The sequence below is a fragment of the Lissotriton vulgaris genome, chromosome 8 (assembly GCF_964263255.1).
Source record: "Lissotriton vulgaris chromosome 8, aLisVul1.2, whole genome shotgun sequence".
NCBI classification, from domain to species: Eukaryota; Metazoa; Chordata; class Amphibia; order Caudata; family Salamandridae; genus Lissotriton; species Lissotriton vulgaris.
Genome location: NC_141696.1, coordinates 853,163,193 through 853,180,075, shown reverse-complemented (window position 1 = coordinate 853,180,075; position 16,883 = coordinate 853,163,193). Strand labels below are relative to the sequence as shown.

At 41.3% G+C, this 16,883-nt stretch overlaps 1 protein-coding gene across 1 annotated transcript in view; it reads right to left on the bottom strand.

Annotated features, from left to right (window-relative positions):
• The window catches only part of LOC147698103 (arylsulfatase D-like), a 548,762-nt gene extending 535,467 nt beyond the window's left edge, over positions 1-13,295 (bottom strand). Inside the window, exon 1 of the mRNA XM_086934777.1 lies at positions 13,149-13,295. The gene's annotated coding sequence lies outside the window, so the exon portion shown is untranslated. The remainder of the gene's footprint in view (positions 1-13,148) is intronic.
• Positions 13,296-16,883: the final 3,588 nt, after the last annotated feature.

The following is a 16,883-nucleotide window of genomic DNA, read 5'->3' as shown; positions in this document are numbered from 1 at the left end:
CTGTGGCCAAAATTGCATTATCCTGATTGGCCTGCTTTAGTCAATCAATATGACATTATGTGCTGCCAGGAAACATAGAAAAGGGACTCCCTGCATATTAATGGGTATCCTGCTTTTTGAAGCCCTGCAACTTCGTCACCTTCAGGAAGGGCCAAGGGTGGCTTGATTACATTTGTTTCTGTCAAACTTGTTAGTTCAAGTGATCAGGATTTGTATTGCACAACTCATTACCAAATGTCGTTCTTTAAGCCCCAGGAATTGTTTGATCTTATATTGATACATTTTTATCGTAATTTTTTTGATTTCTCTATACCAAAGAATGTTGGTGAACTGGAATATCACCTCCAGAAAATAGAGAGGAGAGTCAAAAAGTAAATTTTTATATTGTGGGTAGGGGATTTTAATATTCGCACATGCAATTCTAAAAATATGGTGACCTGTAGTCTTCAGGATGATTTAAATGTACCACTAATGTACTGCATACATACCCCTTATGGAGATGCTTTGAACAGATTAATTTTGATCAAAGAATCTGGTTTTTGCAGAGGATTTTAATTCTCTCGAAATAATTTAGTCCGACTTTTAATGGCGAAGGTTCTTGCAGCACAATTGATTACATGCTGTTTCGCCTATACCTATTTTTCAGGCATTCGAAGTATTCACAAGTTTTATTATCAATCACAATTCACTCACACTTCAATTGTCCATAGATCTTAGCAATAAACACACTCAGGTATAGCCTAACGCCATAACATATACCAGAAACAGGGTAATTTCCATTAAGTTGAATCAGGTGTATAGGGAACCGTTTATGAGGGATCTAGTGATGAATAATCAGGCATCAATTAATTTAATCTTACAGCAGGCAGGTGCTCTCAAAGATATCATCTAGGCATTAACCTCCTTAAATGCTTATATCTCAATTACGCTAACATAGAGCAAACTTGTAAAAGCAACTAGCCCACATTGCTTTAATCAAGCCTGATCCATAGCTTATAAAAGCTAAAGACAGCTCTTGGAAAAAGTCCATACAATAAGTTTGAAATAGCTGCAGATAGGAAAGCCTACAAAACAACCATCTTAACGAGGAAGGCAGAAATTAGGACCAAAGCATGGGAAGATCTTGAGCTAGAAAGTAACTTAAAGGATCTTTGTGCTTTTTGGAAAGTGGTAATCACCCCTTCTTTTCAAGTTATGAAAGACCACAGATAGATAAAGTTGTATCTATTGACGCTTAGGTGAAACACTTTTCTAAGATCTTTGACCCTAGCGCTCTGAACCAGGTGGACCCCTTGGCAGAAGGAATTGAATATGATCTCAAGGATGCTGTCTGCTTGAGTCAGACAAAGGAAGTGGTAGATGTTATTTTTTCATTAGAGAGCAAATGATCTGGAAAAGTTCCTGGTTGGGATGGAATCCACTGAGACTTATTTAAAGAGCACCCTCAATTTTGGACCCCTTAAACTACAAATGTTATAAGAGAAACCATTGTAGGCTCACTGGTTCCAACCTGGCATGAGGCAGTAATTGTACCTATATTCAAAAAGGGGGAAAAAAACAACCTTGCTGCTATCAACCTATTTTGTTATTAGACAGCATTGTGAAAAGACTGGGTAGGGTCATATTGACTAAACTTAAAGACTGGGCTACTGAGAACCGGGTATTGTCTGAGACACAGTTTGGGTTTCACCCAGGGTTGGGTACAGTGCACCAGAACCTTGTCCTTTATTACGTCATTCAAACATATGTGAGGCCAAAAAGGTATCCATACACCTACATTTCATGGATGTAACATGTGCCTTTGACAAGGTCCAACGATCCTAACTTTGGAACATCATGGAAGGCATGGGGATAGATAGGGCATTAGTTGATTTACCCCCCGACTTCATGGTCAAACCTCAGCTAAGATATGTTATAGGAAGAGGGCGATCTCTCTCCTAAAATCATTTCCACAATATGGTCACTCCAAGGTTGTTTATTGAATCTCTTTCTTTAATTATTATATACTAGCTGTACCTGGCCACGCGTTGCTGTGGCTCAGTCTGGTTAAATGGAAGAGAAAGAAAAGAGTAAGCGCACGTTTCTAATATGTTTAATTTCACAATGCTTGTGGGTATACAATATGTTTTTGTCCATCCTAATATATGTAGACTATTGTCTATATGCGTCCCTTGTATTTTTTGCGCAGCAACCAAATCAATAGGGTCTGTTTGGGTTGCAAAGTGAACCAACTCCTCCATCCACTTCCCGGTCTGCCATCCTGACACCAACTGTCCATCCAAATATATGTAGACTATTGTCTATATGCGTCCCTTGTATTTGCTGCACAGCAACCAAATAGATAGGGTCTGTTCGGCCTTTCGATTAAAACACGTACGTATTGTACACGCGCTTATTCAAATCCAACGCTGTGTTTATATAAACACACACTAATGTTGCAAAGTGAACCAACTCCTTCCCCCTCACGTCACCCACTTCTTGGTCTGCCCTCCTGACACCAACTGCCCATCCTAATATATGTAGACTATTGTCTCTATGAGTCCTTTCTTAATGTTGCCAAGTGAAACAACTCCTCCCCCTCCCTCTACCCACTTCCCGGTCTGACGCGCTAATGTTGCAAAGTGAACCAACTCCTCCCCCCTCCCTCCACCAACTGCCCGGTCTACCATCCTGACACCAACTGTCCATCCTAATATATGTAGACTATTGTCTATATGCTTCCCTTGTATTTGTTGTGCAGCAACCAAATCGATAGGGTCTGTTCGGCCTTTCGATTAAAAACACGCGCGTATTGGACACACACGTATTCGAAACCAAGCTTGTGTGTATATAAAACACGCGCTAATGTTGCAAAGTGAACCAACTCCTGCCCCCTCCCTCCACCCACTTTCCGGTTAGCCATCCTGTCACCAACTATCCATCCTAATATATGTAGACTATAGTCTCTATGCGTCCTTTCTTAATGTTGCCAAGTGAACCAACTCTTCCCCCCTCCCTCCACCCACTTCCTGGTCTGCCATCCTGACACCAACTGTCCATCCTAATATATGTAAACTATTGTCTCTATGCGTCTATTGTACTTGTTGTGAAGCAACCCATTCAATAGGGTCTTTTCGTCCTTTCGATTAAAAACACGTGCGTGTTGGACACACACGTATTCGAAACCAAGGTTGTGTATCTATAAATCCGCGCTAATGTTGCAAAGTGAACCAACTACTCCCCCCTCCCTCCACCCACTTCTCGGTCTGCCATCCTGACACCAACTGCCCATCTTAATATATGTAGACTATTGTCTCTATGCGTCCTTTCTTAATGTTGCCAAGTGAACCAACTCCTCCCTCCTCCCTCCACCCACTTCCCGATCTAATGCGATAATGTTGCAAAGTGAACCAACTCCTCCCCCCTCCCTCCAACAATTGCCCTGTCTGCCATCCTGAAACCAACTGTCAATCCTAATATATGTAGACTATTGTCAATATGCGTCCCTTCTATTTGTTGCTCAGCAACCAAATCGATAGGGTTTGTTCGTCCTTTCGGTTAAAAACACGTGTGTATTGGACACACACCTATTCGAAACCAAGGTTTTGTATATATATATATAAACACGTCCTAATGTTGCAAAGTGAGCCAACTCCTCCCCCTCTCGCCATCCACTTCCCGGTTAGCCATCCTGGCACCAACTATCCATCCAAATATATGTAGACTATTGTCTCTATGCGCCTATTGTAGTTGTTGCGCAGCAACCCAATCGATAGGGTCTGTTTGTCCTTTAGATTAAAAGCACGCGTGTATTTGACACGCGCGTATTAGAATCCAACGTTGTGTATATATTAACATGCCCTTATTCAAATTCAACGTTGTGTCAAAATTTCAAATCAATCGGCGAAGAACTTTCATAGATTTAAGATTTTTATCAAACGCACATTGACATTTTTATGTGTCTGTGCTTTCGATTAAAAACACGCGCATTTTTGACACGCGCGTATTCGAATCCAACGTTGTATATATAAAAACACTTGCGTATTCAAATGCAACATTGTGTCAAAATTTTAATGCAATCGGTGAAGAACTTTCGGAGATTTAAGATTTTGAACAAACGAAAAGTTACATTTTTATTTATATAGATTAATAGCTTAGAAGAGTTTCTGAAATCTAAAGGTAGATCTTTGTCTAAGATTGGCTATCTCCTGGTGCCAGTATTATTACACGTGGACAACGCATTACTCATAGCCAGAACTGCCAACGGGATACAGATTCTTTGGGACAACTTCAACATTTTTATGGATGAACTTGGGCTAAGGACAAACTTTTCTAAGTCATTCATAATGAATTGCGAATCCAGGTTTTCTAAATCCTCCCAAATTAGTATTTACAGTGCAGAGAATACTTAAGTCACAAATGTTATATACTTGGGAATTCTGTCCAAAAACACACAAAGATGAACGCAATCCACTCCTCAGGCCCATAGTGTCCACCATTGGGGCTGCCACTGAACCTCTTTCAAAGTATGTTGATCGTTTTCTTAAACCCTCGGTCTGTATCCTCACATCTTATGTGAAGGACACAGGGCATTTCATTTCTAAGATTGAAAATACCACATACTGTGCGAGTGAACCTGCTGGTCACAATGGACCTGGAGTCCCTATATACCAACATCCTCCAAGAGGGAGCCATGACTGTACTCAGAGAAATCCTACAATCAGACCCCACAATAACCTACGCGTCTTTTATTCTCCAATGCCTGGATATTGTTCTTGGAGAAAATTTCTTTGAGTTTAAAGGCAAATATTACCAACAAGTACAGTGCATGAGCATGGGTGCGGCTGTGCCCCAAGTGTAGCATGTCTATACATGGGGCATTTTGAGGCCCACAATATATACAAAATGATGGCCCCCTTTTTCAGAAATGTTCTCTCCTGGTCGCAATTCATCAACAAAATGTTTTTCATCTGGCAGGGCGACAAAGAGACCCTGGATGAATTTACCAGCTGGATTAACCTAGCCGATCCGAATCTCAAATTTACTGCACAGTCCAGTAACGTCAAACTTGAATTCCTTGACGTCTGGATTGAGCACCAAGACTCCCAACTTCAGGTTTTGTTATACACCAAACCAACGGCAAGAAACACCTTGCTTCAGTTCAGCAGCTTCCACCCTCGCTGCCAGGAGGGAATTCCTTTCAGTCAGTTTCTCCGCTTGCGATTGGGGAGTCGCTTGTTCAGTTTGCTTGTCCGCGATTTTTTCTTAACCTGCTCAGAGCTATTTGGGGCTAATATTCTATGCTACGCTGCTCACCACTGTTACAAAAAACAAGGGAACCCAAAAGGTATAGTATAGGGACCTTGGGCAGTATCATGTTATAGAAAACAATGGTCCCTATTTTCGGAGGAAGCATCACTTATATACAATAATCATACTCTAAATAGGTAGTATGTCTTTTGTCCAGCCGGACAAGAATTTATTTTGCAAATATATATAAAATTAAATTGTTAGAAACATTCATTGACAAGTGGGCACAGCCGTGACCCACGAAACAGTGAGACAACAAAATGAAGCACAGAATGGCCAAAGGGCAAAGTGAAATACGTCTGTACACTCCTATTTGAAAGTTTTAACAGACTAAGATAATTTTCTTATACACGATTGCAAATTACAATATTGCATATGGCGTTTTTTGGTGTCGACGACGTTTCGATGCCACCACTAGATACTGGGCATCATCCTCAGGACAACATAATATTTCATTGTTGTCCTTATGAATTTACAATTGCACTATGTCTAAATCGCATTACTGTACAATTACATGACACAGGGGAGAAATTGGGAAAGAAACAAAAAGGAACATGAATTGGTAAACATGAATACTATTAGGCATGTAAACATGTGACTATTGAGAGTTTAAAACTGTCGAGATGTGTGGAACAACGAGTGGGGGAGGAAGGTTTGGCATGACTGAGTGCCTTTTGTGCGTGGTCAAAGAGGTGAGACCACTCTTTGCCGATCAATCTATACAGAATACACTGTGATAAAGTGAAAGGGAGGACGGTGCAGTGAAGGGGTGCCTAATATGAAGAAAAGGGAAGATTTAGGGACTGGTAAGTGGGTGCACTTGGCCAAGTCGACATGGTAGTGCTAGACTGCACACAGTCCTTGCAATGCCAGTCCTGAGGCACACTTGACAAGCTGCTTCTGTGGGTGGCATAACCAGTGCTGCAAGCCCACTAGCAGCATTTGATTTACAAGCCCTGGGCACACATGGTGCACTGTACTAGGGGCTGACAAATAAATCAAATAACCCAATCATGGAATAACCAATTAGTACATTAATTTAACATAGGGAGCACTTGCACAGTGGCACTGATTAGCAATGGCACTGTGCCTAAAGCATAAAACCAGCAAAAACATATCAAAACAGAGGAGGCAATCTGTCAAAATGGAAGGGAGACTTACGCCAATGAATTCAGGTCTAACACGCGCGGTTACAAGCACAGGCGCCATCTGGCTTTCCCGTACAGTGCGGCCTAGAGCGTGCGGTTATGCGCACGGTTACGAGCACAGGTGCCATCTGTCTTTCCTGTCTCGTCATGGCTTTCACTTTCACTGCCGCATCACTTTCACAGCTGTGCGGCCAATGCTTGTTCTCTCTTTCTTCCTCTCGTCTGCCACTCTCCCTTCTCCCCCCTTTCTTTGTTTCTCTTTCTCTCCAGCTCCCTCTTCCTCCGTCTTCACCATGGGGCAAATGAGGAACGTGTACAATTTTTAGAGGCCCGAGATCTCTCTCTCACTTTCCCTTTGTCTCTGTTTCTACTGTGCTCTGCATGTCTCTCGACCTCACTCTCCATCCCTCTCACACACTCTCAGTTGAGTGGGAGACACAGCATACACGAGCCTCCCCTCTCTCACATATAAGCGCTCCTTTTATCACAGTTTCAGCTTGGAGCACAAAGGACCAATTAGCCGATATTCATGTTTAATTGGACCGGAGAAAAGCCAAGATTACGGCCTTTTGTCAGACTTTTCGAACTGTATTCTCAAGGAGGATAAGTGCTTCTGAGCAGTGAGCACTGCACCAGCCCCTGACACCTTCCGGTGGTCGGTGATAGCGGCGTGTCCTCACAGTGCCCAGTGGCATTGTCGCTGCGCCTTGGGCTCAAGGGCTAGCAAGGGGAATGCGACCCCATCGCCAGATTTGGCAGTGGAAAGCTGGAATTGGAGTACAGTAGCTTCCTTGCCCCGTGGTCGCTGGTGCTAGTGCAACTGCTGCACCATTGATAGCCCCGGGCAGAGTAGCACAGCTGTGGTGTCACCTGGTGCTACATCTGCATGTAGGAGGCCGAGCCTATCACAGGTGTAGGGTCTGCCTACGGGGTACCAGAGACAGGCGCCTGCCCTTAGTGGACTACTGCTTATCCCTGGTATGGCGTCACCCTCAGTGGACACCGCAGCCTATCGCATGACGTCACCCTTGGTAGAGACCACAGCCTATCTCATGACGTCACCCTTTGTAGTGAACGCAGCCTATCGCATGACGTCACCCTTGGTAGAGACCACAGCCTATCTTATGACGTCACCCTCTGTGGAGACAACGTCACTTTCTGTGGAGACAATAGCCTATCTCATGACTTCACCACCGGTGGAGACCGCAACCTATCTCATGACGTCACCCTCTATGGAGACCGAAGCCTATCGCATGACGTCTGCCTCATGGAGCACACAGTTTACCGCAGGCGTGGAGTCCGTCTTTAGGAGAATATAGCCTATTACAGGTGCTCTGTCTGTACATAGGCTCCAGCAGTCTCTCACAGGGGCAGTCTGTGCCTATATCCAGAGACTATCTATCAGAGGGGCACCACCTGCAAAACAGAGATCACCGTTTTTCACAGGTATGGCAATTGCTTATCATAGAAGACAACCTAACACAGGACCTGCTTTCCCTATAGGCAGGGGCACTGAAAGTAGGAGATTGGGCGGCCACGGATATTTTCGCATAAATATACATTTGCCAAATTTGCCACCAACTTTCCATCATCTGCCACGTAATCTGCAGATCTTAACAAGAAAAAGATTTTGTTTCTAGCTCAAACGGTTCAAAAGTTACTAAAAATGCTGTGACACATGTTGCCACATCGTTGTAGACCCTTTGCAAAGTTGGGATGATCGACTTTCTGTTGCTTATTGCTAAATTTGGGTGTTAAGTTGATACTAATGTGGTGCAACCAAAGCCCAGACAGTTACCACGTTTAACAAGCATTGGCATAGCCAATAGGTCTCACCTTTGAGACCTTATAAGTATTTATTTTGCAGCACAATATCCTTGGTGCAACATCAACTGTTGCATGGCTAAACACTTATAATGTCCCAAAGGCGAGACCTATTTGCTATGCCAGTGCTTGTTCTATATTGGGACTGGCAATTGTTCTTTTAATTAAGCCGTATAGGCTTACAAGTCTTAAAATATCATTCCTTCTGAGCAGGAGCTGCCATCTGCTGCACAATCCAAAACCTTCTTCACAAAAGTGTCAACAACACAGGAATGTTACTGATGTGGGATGCCAGCAGTGTTAACAGCTTGTGCCAAAAATACCTCAGACGCAATCTCGCCACTGCTCATCAACCGAAGGTACTTCTTTGTCGAGCTACTTTTACAAACGGGCACACGAAGTCAAACACATTTTCAGGCTTTGATGAACAATATGTACTCAATTAAAAAGTACACTGAATATGTGGCTGTTTTGATTCCTAAATCATCACATGACACTCGTTATTGGAACATCATTGACGCTATGAGCTGCGGGTATGAATTCCACCTAAGTAAGCTATTCCAGACCAGATCTGTTCTAATACATTTGAAGTGGGGCAATTCGTGTTTTTCTTGATTAGCATACACCGGCCTACCTACTGAATTAGAAACACTTGCTGCTGCCACCTCCAATCTTAATGATAAACTGCTCCCAAAGTCAACAATTTGAAGAACGAACAACAAGATTTTCAGCAAATAAACTTTAGCTACTCATTAAAGTGCACACTTGTGCTTGGAAATCCTTTATCGTAGCTCAAATTTGCTCAAAGGAAACGAAGCCACACGCCACAGTCTTGCACAAATATTGCACTTAGGCACTTTCTCACAAATGGCACACCAGTATGTACTTTGTCACAATCACCTTCACAACAGTAACTCTTGCATGTAATAAAACAGTTTCCGAAAACACTAGTGGGCATATTATCAAGCACAGCGTTAACATTATCGCCGCTTTGGCGGCAGAAAACTGCCGCTAAAGAGGCGATAATGGGTTTGATAATACGCCGTCGAGAATTCCCATAGAAGCCCATGTTCACACCAGAACATGGGCTTCTATGGGAATTCTCTATGGCGTATTATCAAGTCCATTATCGCCGCTTTAGCGGCAATTTTCTGTCCCTAAAGCAGCGATAATGTTACCGCTGTTTCTTGATAATATGCCCAAGGTTGCTAGGTAAAGTCTCACACACAGGTACTGCTTTTCCCAAAAACAAAAAGCATTTGCAATGAAATAGGTCTCCATTACTGAAAGTTTGAGCTATTGACGTTGCATTATTATTGGCAACGTCAATACCTCAAACTTTCAGTAAAGCAAGACCTATTGCATTGCAAATGCTTGTTATATCTGGCACACAAGTGGCTAATTTTCTCAAAGGTGAAAATAAGTGAGATCATCCTACAGTTTGATTCATCCAGGAAGCACTGCCTATTAGTTTCTTGGTCATTTGATTGGTCAGCGGTTTCTTTTGTTTCTAAAGGGACCTCAATCCCTATCTCTCCTGTCGATTATGCACTAGAGGCATGGAGAACCTTGTTCACATCATATGCCTATGTGAGAAGGTCAAAGACCAACGGAAAATGTTACTGAAGCCATTCTTCAATCGGTATGGTGTTAGGTCTTGTAGGCAGGCAGTAATGCTGTGCTTCGATCCATCTTTTGTACAGCTAATCTGCTGCCTCGTAAAAAAATGTGCATTAACTGCAATGAAGTTGAAAAGCCTATCTGCAAAGTTACATCTTTGGAAACTGTTTGCGCCACCTTGTAATACTAGCCTCCCACGATGGAATCCGAACGCTATAAACATCAGATACAGGTTGCCGACTTCCTGCAAGGGATAATTTTGCTACTTTAAAAAGAAACTTCCTATTGAGCTGCCTTTAATAGACTCACTGCCGTTTGTGCTAGGGACATATGCACTTTTGACATTATCTTAATAAGTTTCATGCATACATAAACCGCTTCTGTTAAAAAACAAGTTATCATTTCGAACGCTCTGATGAAACTGTAGCAGAAGCAGAACACCTAAGAATCATGTAACAGGATACTGCTGGTGTTGAAAGTACATTTTTTACATAGCATGTCAGACTTTCTCCCTTGGAAGAGGAAGATATTAGTGACTTTATAGAAAATGCATCTTAATTTCAGCTTCTGACGCACCAGCCACCATTTTGTTGAGAAAATCATGAGACAAACTGTTTTCTCAAAAAGGGGGTTCAAGGAGTTGAAGCAGATGGTTAGTGTTATTCGCAACGTAAAATCACCTTAGAACGCACCATAATTCCTAAAACTACTATGGAAACATCAATAAATGATTTATATTGCAACTTCTATATGTTATTACCATTTAGGTGACTCGAAACTAGACATTCACTGTGATGCATTTCAAAAGGGCAAACAAGGCAAAGCCTTGTCACTAAAAGGAAAAACAGCAGGTATTCGCCTTGAAACCTACTAACCTTCCCTTCCCTCTGGACAAAACTGCTTACTTGTAAACTATTGGATGAATACAATATTCCATTGAAAGTCATCTAATGCATTATATTCAACTGGCTGGGGAAAATGGTTCAGGTTTACAGGAAGAGGAACAATTGTTATGATGTCTTTTTTTGATTTCTGAATATTTTATACATTTATCCTGCTGGTCATCTATTGACTCATTATAAACATCAATAGGTGAGTTTAATATTTTAAGTGAAGTGTTTGGTATTTCAAATACTTCGCATTTATATTCTGTATCCCCACAACTCTTCCAATAAATATTTCTGATGATCATAATCCCCAACGAAAATTAATCTTTCTGTACATCTATATATTTTGTGTATGCCATTTTGTGCCCCCAGTGTACAGAGTTTTAGCATTTTGCAAATCCTTTCATTCAGTAAATCAGAGGGTTTCTGAACACTAAAACCATTTTTCGGATGTAGTCAACCCATTTAATGAGTCTGCAAATGTTTTCCAAATCATTAAATACATTGCAGGACTGGCCGTAGCAGGCATCTGGCATCTCTCTGGTGGGTTGCCGGGAGGAGGGGGGCCTGGTTTGGGCCACTGGTGGGACGTTTTTGTTACTAGGGGTCAGCAATATCGGCCTCTGTAACAAAATTGGCCGAAACAGCTTGTTTGCACCTCCCCCTCCCTAACCCCTGCCCCCAGGGACAGCCAAGCAGTTTGCCAGGGCTGGTTTCGATTCCTAGTCTGGCCCTTATTAAATAGGTTTAAGAAATCATACCGAATCAGTATTTGGAAGAGGCATATTAAGGGCGTCCCTTCCAAATGCCGATTGTCCCTTCTAAATGCCAATGTATTTATGGTATGAATTAATGTTTTGCAACAGAAATCTGGCTGCAAGACATTGGTATTTTACTGCAGCTCAAAGTTGGTGTTAACCCATTCTTCACAAACGGGAATGGGTACCTAGGGATCCCTTCCTCTCTGCAAATGTAGACAAAAACATGGGAAAACTGCTACTAAAAAAAGTTTGTAAAACATTTCCTTTTTAAAGGAAAAATGGGCTCCATTAAAAGAAAAAATGATTGCTTTTTTTAAAAGCAATCACAGATTTGGTAGTCTGCTGACCCCACCAGGCCCCTTCCCTACAATGGCAATAAATGTTAGTGGACTGCAATTTGCGACCTAGTGCATTAATATTCACGAGGCAGGTCGAATTGCGACCCCCTAGGATTCAGGGCCAGGTGTACGACCAGCCAAATAGCAACAAGCAAATTGCGTCACTTTTGCGACTCGCAATTTGCGACTCGCAATTTCCGATTTGCTATTTGGCATGTACAACAGTGTCTTCGACACTGTTTGCGATTCCTTATGGGGGTCGCAAAATGAGAGGCTCATAAATATTAATGAGCCACTCGCATTTTTCGACCCTATTTGGAATAGCTGGTCCTCCTAGGGACGGTGGCCTGCAGGACTCAGCAGACCACCATATCTGGGACTGCTTTGAAATGAAGCAGCTTTTTTTTCTTAAATGCAGCCTGTTTTCCTTAAAAGAAAACAGGATGCATTTAAAATAAAAAAAATGAAACATTTCATTTTGGACCACTGCCTGCCCTTAAAAAATAATTTTGCCTGCATTTGCAAAGGAGAAGGGGTGCCGTGGGGACCTATTTGCGAATGCATTAACACCTTCTTGAAGTAGGTGTTAATGTGCGAGTGATTTGCAACCACAATTGCTGTCGCAAAACATTCGTACATGGCTATGAAGTCGCTATTTGGAAGGGAACTCCCCTTCCAAATACCGAGTCGCATAGCAGTAGTTTGCGAGTCGCAGTTTTTTTGCGACTCGCAAAATACAGTTTGTACATGGGCCCATGGTTTTTAGCGCTCGTAAATGGGTCTAAGACCTGTTTGCGTACGCTAAAAAAAGCCGTTCATCTGGCCCTTAGTATTTTTAGACCTAACCTATTAGTACACAAGTTGGTCCACAAAATATCAATGCATTTTGTAAAGTAAGTGGGCAAATTGTGATATCTTTCACAGAAAAAATAACAACAAATCAGAATGCCACAATGCTGGTGGACTGTTGCCTAAAATCTAGGCTAGCAACGGCGCTTAGTTTTTCTGTGCCAAGTGCTTCCTGAGCTGTGGACATTTCCTTGACGAGAAATTACCTCTGGCAATAAATGACATTTTTAGTTTCCAAACTTAAACATAATAGATTGCATTTCATACAGATGTTCTATGCATGCCTTTTTTGTCTTCAAATGTATCTGACTTGTATGCTTTCTCTTTCACATTATGGGCTGACTTTCTCGTGAAATAGTTCTCGGTGCCTGCTTCCTGATTGCGTAATGTGCAGTGCTTCTGGAAGAGGCGCGTCATAGATGCATTTCTTACCTCCGTCTTTCGGCTGATTTCGTGCGGTACTTGTCAAACTTCGACAGAGTTCATACGCGGATTTCTGGAATGACTGCTTACAAAATCAAAGCCTGCTTCGTCGAGCAGAGAAGTGTAAATACGAACTGTTGAAGCTCGCCTGGCAGCAATAAAGGCAGAGCACAGACTTCCAAGTCACAAGGCAAACAGCAGACAAACTCACGCCCCTATTTCTTGCAGACAAAACTGTACACGTGATTGAATATTGGCAATATTTGCTCATGTGTGCTGTAGGGTTCATGAGCAGCGCTGACCTTCAGGGCTTTAGGGGAAAGGTAGAGAAGGTCTGTTGCTGCGTGGCACCTGTAAAGAAATAAACATTCTTCTGCATCTTCTACAATTTGTCGAGTGTCTACTTACTACATCTGTTGTTGCTTGTCTTAGAGGTTCCTGTACATATATGATAAAGACTCTTCAAAATTCAAAACATTGTATTCCTTTATAATGTGATGTTACATTGAGTGACAACTGTTAGAAGTGATTCTAATTGTATTGTATTGTCATTGCATTTATTTAGCGCTTACTACCCCTGACGAGGCGTCGAAGCGCTTTTTCGGTGAGTAGCATATTACTCCGGAATCCACAGAGGATTAGTGTTGTATTAGTATAGTGAAACATGCAAGTACATTTTGAGTGGCGGATAGGTTAGTCAGTTATTTGGATTTGGAATGATAGCAGAAGGATAGAGGAGGACAAAGGTTTGTATTTATATAGCGCTTGTTGACGCACGCTATTCAGGAAGCCTACAAAGGATTAATGGCGAATTAATATGGTGAAATATGAAGTAATTTCTGTCGTGGATATTAGTCAGTTACTTTGAGTGAGAAGGATAGCGGAGGGATAAAAGGGGAAGAAAGATTTGCATTCACATAGCACTTGTTACCCCCTGATGGTTGTTGAATCTCTTTTCTGGCGAGTAGCACGCCACTCCGGAACCCATAAAGGATTAATTTTGAAAATGAGTATAGTAAAAAAGAAAATGAAGTAATTTGAGTAGTGGATATGTTATTCAGTTATTTGGGTAGTATATAAGTATAGTTTAATATGGAATTTGAGAAGTGAACATGTTAGTCTGTTGATTTCGATGAGGGAGATAGATAGATAGAGGGCAATAGAGTGAGATAGATAGATAGATAGATAGATAGATAGATAGATAGATAGATAGATAGATAGATAGATAGATAGATAGATAGATAGATAGATAGATAGATAGATAGATAGATAGATAGATAGATAGATAGATAGAGTGAGGGCGATAGATAGATAGATAGATAGATAGATAGATAGATAGATAGATAGATAGATAGATAGATAGATAGATAGATAGATAGATAGATAGAGTGAGGGCGATAGATAGATAGATAGATAGATAGATAGATAGATAGATAGATAGATAGATAGATAGATAGATAGGTAGATAGATAGAGTGAGGGCGATAGATAGATAGATAGATAGAGTAAGGGCGATAGATAGATAGATAGAGTGAGGGCGATAGATAGATAGATAGATAGATAGATAGATAGATAGATAGATAGATAGATAGATAGATAGATAGATAGATAGATAGATAGATAGATAGATAGATAGATAGAGTGAGGGCGATAGATAGATAGATAGAGTGAGGGCGATAGATAAATAGATAGAGTGAGGGCGATAGACAGAGTGAGGGCGATAGATAGATAGAGTGATGGCGATAGAGTGAGGGCAATAGATAGATGTCTGTTGTTTCTGTCTGTGAGATGCCCCCCCTGATGGCGATAGAGTGAGATAGATAGATAGATAGATAGATAGATAGATAGATAGATAGATAGATAGATAGATAGATAGATAGATAGATAGATAGATAGATAGATAGATAGATAGATAGATAGATAGATAGATAGATAGATGGCGATGGATAGATGGATAGATAGATAGAGTGAGGGCGATAGATAGATAGATAGAGTGAGGGAGATAGATAGATAGATAGATAGATAGATAGATAGATAGATAGATAGATAGATAGATAGATAGATAGATAGATAGATAGATAGATAGAGTGAGGGCGATGGATAGATAGATAGATAGATAGATAGATAGATAGATAGATAGATAGATAGATAGATAGATAGATAGATAGATAGATAGATAGATAGATAGATAGATAGATAGATAGATAGATAGATAGATAGATAGATAGATAGAGTGAGGGCGATAGATAGATAGATAGAGTGAGGGCGATAACTAGATAGATAGATAGATAGATAGATAGATAGATAGATAGATAGATAGATAGATAGATAGATAGATAGATAGATAGATAGATAGATAGATAGAAAGATAGATAGAGTGAGGGCGATAGATAGATAGATAGATAGATAGATAGATAGATAGATAGATAGATAGATAGATAGATAGATAGATAGATAGATAGATAGATAGATAGATAGAGTGAGGGCGATAGATAAATAGATAGAGTGAGGGCGATAGACAGAGTGAGGGCGATAGAAAGATAGAGTGATGGCGATAGAGTGAGGGCGATAGATAGATGTCTGTTGTTTCTGTCTGTGAGATGCCCCCCCTGTTGGTCCTGTGTGTGTGAGTTGTGCCCCCTGTTCCTGCCTGTGTGAGATGCGCCCCCTGTTCCTGTCTATGTGAGATGCGCCCCCTGTTGTTCCTGTCTGTGAGATGCTCCCTCTGTTGCTCCTGTCTGTGTGAGAAGCATCCTCTGTTCCTGTCTGTGTGAGATGTGGCCCCTGTTCCTGTCTGTGTGAGATGCGCCCTCTGTTGTACCTGTATGTAAGAAGCGCCCACTGTTGGTCCTGTCAAGTGTGGGAATGAGTGAGAGAAAAGAGAGCAAGAGGAAAAAGAATAAAGGTGAGATAGAGTAAATGAAGGGAAGCGAAAGAGAGAGAGAGAGAGTTATGGGAGGGAGAGAGAGAGAGAGGGAGAAAGAGAGAGAAGGGAGAGAGAGAGAGAGAGAACAAGTGATACAAAAAAAGTAAGCCATGCACGAGTGATTAACGAATGCTGATATTTTTAAGCCCACAGCAAATGTTACTTTGCCCAGTTGGAGAATATAAAAAATTGTTTGTCAGAAATTGACAGAGTGCGCAAACCACAGAGTTAATGGGCAATAAAAATAAATCCAAGAGCGAGCCGTGCACGAGTGAATAAGTACTGCTGAAATTTTTAAGCACACATCTAATGGTACTTTGCCCAGTGGTAGAATAAAAAACAAATTGACAGAGTGTGCAAACTACAGTGTCAATGGGCAATAAGAAACCAGGAGCAAAACTCCAAACTGTACTCTATTACCTGTCAGCCTCATAAACACGATGTTTTGTGCGCAAAGGATTCTGGAGGTATGTATGGTAATTAGCATTTCCTGTTCACGGCTGGAGCAAAAATTCATTTGACACCACAGATGTTCTCAAAACAACAATTATTTCAAGAGGGCCCATTGAGTAAAAAAAATCTTAATAAATTTACTTCTCTCTTCTGGGCCTGAAGTTTTAAATCAGAGTAAAAAAAATCTTAATAAATGTAATTCTCTTTTCTGGGCCTGAAGTTTTAAATCTTACAGTGCTTCCTATAGAGGCACTCACGCTTTACATATATAATGTTCAATACTTCTCTGAGATCCTATTTTGCAATGGGTCAAACGGCTTCTAGTAGCTTAAAGCATAGACACAGAGTGAAAGTAGTACTAATACC